At 43.7% G+C, this 5,638-nt stretch overlaps 1 pseudogene; it reads left to right on the top strand.

The window, feature by feature from the left end:
* Positions 1-302: 302 nt before the first annotated feature.
* On the top strand, positions 303-2,235 carry LOC101653231 (annotated as a pseudogene).
* The last annotated feature ends 3,403 nt before the right edge of the window (positions 2,236-5,638 follow it).

Raw genomic sequence — 5,638 nt, 5'->3', positions numbered from 1 at the left:
ATTCTCTCTCTCTTTCAGGTTGAGCTCCTGCAGTTTGTACTGCTGTACTTAGGCCTTGTGTTAGCCTTTCACTGGATGACAGGTCCCTATAAACATGCTGTCTGTGAATCTTCAACACAACTCCATAGCTTGTAATTTGGGGTCAATATAAGAAATAGGGTAGGAAATTTGGACCGCACCGGTGGGTAGGCGGAGGAGTGGCGTTTTGGCGGCTCTCCCTGTTTGCCGAGAGAAACTGAGTGCTTTGGAAATTCGGCCCCCAGGTGCTGTCGGGAAGCTGGGAGAAAGGTCATACACTAAACATGAAGCACAGTTCCGTTTCCATTGGTGGTGCTGGCCGCCTCTCTGTGCAAGAATTAAGATCCCAGGACCTCAGTAAACAAGGCCTCTATACCCCTCAAAGCAAAGAGAAATCTACCTTTGGAAAATTGAGTTTAAACACACCCGCATCTTCTACATCTGAAAGAAAAGTCTCTGTGTTTGGCAAAAGAATGAGTGGCCCTGGGTCCCGGGACAGTCAGTTGGGCATTTTTTCCAATTCTGAAAAAATCAAGGACCCAAGACCACCCAATGACAAAGCATTCACACAGCAGTGTATTCGACAGCTCTGTGAGTTTCTTACAGAAAATGGTTATGCTTATCTCCATGAAATCGCTACAAGCTCCATCTGTGAAAGACTTTCTAAAGATCTTCACTTTTCTGTATGGCTTGCTGTGCCCTTCATATAAACTTCCTGATACAAAGTTTGAAGAAGAAGTTCCCAGAATCTTTAAGGATCTTGAGTATCCTTTTGCTTTGTCCAAAAGCTCCATGTATACAGTGGAGGTCCCCATACATGGCCTCACATTGAGGCAGCCTTGGTTTGGCCAATAGCCTGCATCAAGTTATATACTGCCATGAAAGACAACTCACCACCTCACAAGGCTTGGGGAGGAGCCTTGGGGAGGAGAAACTGAAAATGGAATTATGCATAATAAGTTGTTTTTAGATTACACCATAAGATGCTATGAGAGTTTTATGACTGGTGCCGACACTTTGGAAGAAATGGACACAGAGTTGCAGTCAAAACTGAAGGATTTATTTAATGTAGATGCTTTCAAGCTGGAATCATTAACAGCAGAAAACAAAGCACCGAATGAGCAGATTGCGAGACTGGAACAAGAGAGAGAAAAAGAACCGAATTGTCTAGACTCATTGAGAAAACGGAAAGCGTCCTTGCAAGCAGACTTTCACAAACACCAGGCACACATGGGCAATATGGAATCTCATTCAGCCATTCTTCACCAGAAATGACATGGTCGCGGTGAAGATATTGCTACAGTAGAACTAGCATGTGAAACAATAAAACAGGAGAACACAGCACCGCAGAATATTGTTGGTAACCAGAGGTACTCAATTGCAGACATTGAAAGAATAAATCATGAAACAAATGAATCGCAGCAATCCACTAATAAGTTAACCAAGGACCTTCAGACTGACCAACAGCAGTTGTGGAATGAGGAACTAAAGCGTGCCAGAGGCAAAGAGAAGATGGAAGCACCGTTAGCAGAGTATCACAAGTCGGCTAGAAAATGAAAACTTATCCCCAAAGGTGGTGAGAATTCCAGAGGGTGTGACTTTGAAATTCAGTTTAATCCGGAGGCTGGTGCCAACTGCCTTGTCAAATACAAGACTCAAGTGTACGTACCACTCAAGGAACTCCTGAATCAAACTGAAGAAGAAATTAATAAAGCTCTAAATAAAAAAAAATGGGTTTAGAGGCTACCTCAGAACAACTGAATCCCATGGTAACAGAAAGCGAGAGAAGGGTGAGATCTCTGAACGAAGAAGTCTAAACGCTAGAGGACCTTTACTAGCACACAGCCAGGGAAGCTGGGACGAGACCAAAAGTGTGCTGAGGAGCTCGCGTCCATGGAGGAGCGCAAGCACCGGCGGAGAGTGTTATTAACGGGGCCTCGGTGAAGCGATGATGGAGCTAGATGCCATTGAGGGGAGCACCAGCTAGCTGTGCAGACCACAAGGGAAGAAAGATGGAAAGTGGGCACTGACTTGCAGCGTCTTTTAGAAATGGTTGCTATGCATGTAGGGTCTGTGGAGAAACCCCTCGAGGAACAGATTACTGACGTTTAAAGAGAATACGAAGAATACCTGTCTGAAGATCTCTTAGAAGATAGCAGAGAGATTGCAGACAAGTATAAGAAGAGAGCTGCTCCACTTAAGGCTTCTGATGAATAAAAATGTTGCTTATCTAAGAAAGAACTTAATTAACAGTGTACATTTGGGATTATTTTCTAAGTTTGAAAATCTCTCCAACATAGCCTGTACCCGTCCTTACAAGGAAGTCTTATGAGCATATCTTCCCAACACTGTGTAGCATTTGTATATATTTTATAAATCTGTTAACCTAAACTATGTATAATTTGGATTGTCATCCTTAGATGTATAGTTAGAGTTAATAAAATTGAATCAAATAAAAGAAAGAAATAGGGTACAGAGGCTGTGAGGGTCAGGGGTCCTGTCAAATAGACACTCCTGGGTAAGGTTAGGGGGAGACCTCAACCTATCTTGCGTCGTAGCCTGAGGACAGCTGCTTGGGGCCCTAAGTCCTACTGGAGAAGAGAGAGACAGAGCCGAGTCAAATCCTCGGCCCACCACTTGTCGGTCAGTCTGCTGTACTGTGGTGGCATGCGTGTGGCAGTGACGTCAGAAGCTACGGCACACTATGCGGATGACACAGCCTTGCTTGCCGACATTGAGGAGACTCGAAGCCCACCCACTGATGAAGTTCACGGAGTGGAGCCTTCCGTATGAATGAGGACGCAATGTTAAACAAACAAAAAGATTAAAATCCTCACCGTTAAACCAATAGGTATCATCATGATAAATGGAGGAAAGATTGAAGTTATCAAGCATTTTGTCTTGCTTGGATCCACAATCAATGCTCACGGCAGCAGCAGTCAAGAGAGCAAAAGACAAGCCCCATTAGGTAAATCTGCACAAGCCTTCTTTAGAGTATCGGAAAGCAGGGATGTTCCTTTGAGGACCACGGTGCGCCTGGCTCAGGCCGTGGCATTTTCAACCCCCTCCTATGTTGTGAACGTTGGACATTGAATGTGGAAAGCTAAAGAGGAGTAGACACATTTGAATTGTATTGGAGAACAATATCAAAATAGCATAGAGTGCTAAAAGGACAAACCAGTTGCTTAGAAAATGCAGACAGTACTGCTTAAAGGCAAAGATGGAGAGATGTACGTAATTTGGACATTTCATCAGGAGAGACCAGTGCCTCGAGTAAAGGGGCAGCAGAAAAGAGGAAGGCCCTCCACAAGATTACTTTACACAGTGGCTGTAGCAATGGCTTCAAGCATGTGGGAGGGCCCAGGACTGCGCAGGGCTGCATTCTGTTGGGCGTAGGGTTGCTGTGGGTTGGAGCTGACCCGTTGGCACTTCACAACCACCACAACAACAATAACATCTTCATCACCAAAAACTTCCCAACAGGAGGCTGGCAGGTGAAGGTTGCTCTAAATCAACCAAGGGCAGAAAAGAATGATTAACATACGAGCTGGTTTCCTGGAATCTTTGCCCATTGTGCATAATCCTGAGGCATGCTGAAGAATGAAGCGTCTGAGAGCTTAAGTACCCGCGATGGACTGGCCATCACTGCCTTGCGACAGGGACATGTGGTTATCATTTAATGGTTATTAATGTTTCCTTGGAGTCGTGGGCTTTGCCTTGAGCTGCTAACCAGAAGGATAGCGGTTTGAACCTATCAGCCACTCCAAGGGAGAAAGATGAGGCTATCTGCCCTCCAGAAGATTTTGAAAGTCTTAGAAGCCCAAAGGGGAAGTTCTACTCCATCCTATAGCATCGTGATGAGTCAGAATCAACTCCATGGTAGTGAGTTTTGTTTTGCTTTGTTTTTAATACTCCGTAGCTGTGTCTGGTGGTATAGTAGTTATGTGTTGGGCTGTGATCCTTAAGATAAGCAGTTCAAAAGCACCAGCCACTCCTTGAGAGAAAGACAGGACTTTCTGTTCCCATACACAGTTACAGTCCTGGAAACTCAATAAAGGAAAGTTCTACCCTGTCCTATAGGGTTGCTATGAGTTGGCATTGACTTGATGTTCGTTTGGGTTTGGAGCTGAGTCTAGCACAAAACCAAAGGACAAAAAGTTGCCACTGAGCCTGTTCCAACTCAACTATCCACAGTTTTCAGAGGAGACCTGTGCTCCGTGGAGATTCCCGGACTATGGCTTTTCAGAAATCCATCAGTGGGCCTTTCTTCAAAAGTGCTTTTAGGTGTATTTGAACACCAAACTTTTAAATTAGTAGTCTAGCCATCAATCATTTGCTCCATCTATGAATTTGTGTGTGTGTGTTTGTGTGTGTGTAGCATGAGGATTTCACATTTTGCCAACCATCCTGGCACATTTCATGGGATGTGAAGAAAATTAAGATGCTCATTAGGCAAGTATCACTAAGTGCAAGGCTTAACACTTGAGTACATTCAAAGTATGCTATGATCTTGAGGCATTCACTAGCTGTTATTCTTACATACTTTTGAATAGCATAACATAATATTACTCATGGATGAATATAAACACAAATAATTCTTTCAAGATTCTATAATCAGTGATATCAGCCTTGACCTTAATGTTGGGTTATACCTGGATGGATCTAATACTTCAAGAAGGAGACTTAGATTGTAATGATGTGCGAAAACATTCTGTAAACTATAATGCATCATGTAAGTTGGTTAACCCATAATTCATCCATTACACATAACTGTGACAATTAAAACTGTAAAAGTTCACATTCCTGTCTTAGAAACATTTGGATGTGGCTGTAAGCAGAGATGTTTTCTTTTTCATAACTAAATCTAAGCCCTAGAAATATGACTGACACAGAGCAGGTAAGTGACATCAATAGTGGCCTTGTGCATAAAATACAGATATATGAATTGGGGTATCATGAACGTGGACCTGTGCATTAGGGCCTCAGGAGTTGTAGGAGCTTCACTATAATTGAGGTGGTTAGTTTATTGTGCCAACCTGGCCGATAAACACAGGTGCGGTTAATTGAAGGGCAGAGGGATAAATGGCTTGGTGAGCCTTGCCTTTCTAGTTCTTGGGTCTCTTGCTTTCTGATGGTTGGACCAGGGTGCAGCTGCCTTAGCCAGTTTCCTGCTTCAGCTTGCAAGGCTCACTTCCTGCAAGACATCCCTGAGGAGAAGCCATATGGACCTACCCTGATGCGGCCCTGGGTGCTGAGCAGCCCTGCCAGCACTGAAATGCTTACACATTCACTGATTCAGCTTTCCTCCTGCAGTCGGCATCATTGCGTGTGTTTTGTGAGATAGAGGAGGACTTTGTGGATTGGTGTTAGACATATGGGTTAATGTTGGACTTGTGGGCTTGGGCAGCATTGGGTTGGGAAGTTTTCTTGATGTGCGCTTAACCTTTATGTAAAACTCTCTCGTAGACATTAGTTTCTGTGGATTTGTTTCTCTAAAGTACCCAGACTAACACAATGACAATTTTAACATTTCAAATCCCTACATAAGTTTCTTGTGCTCTCTAATAACTGAGTCAGTGCGACTCATGTACAAGAACTGGGGTCCATTTGAATCCTGCAA

Source organism: Echinops telfairi, unplaced genomic scaffold (assembly GCF_000313985.2).
Source record: "Echinops telfairi isolate 266 unplaced genomic scaffold, ASM31398v2 ScPeMD7_23;HRSCAF=83, whole genome shotgun sequence".
Lineage (NCBI taxonomy): Eukaryota > Metazoa > Chordata > Mammalia > Afrosoricida > Tenrecidae > Echinops > Echinops telfairi.
This window is presented reverse-complemented; position numbering and strand designations above follow the sequence as displayed.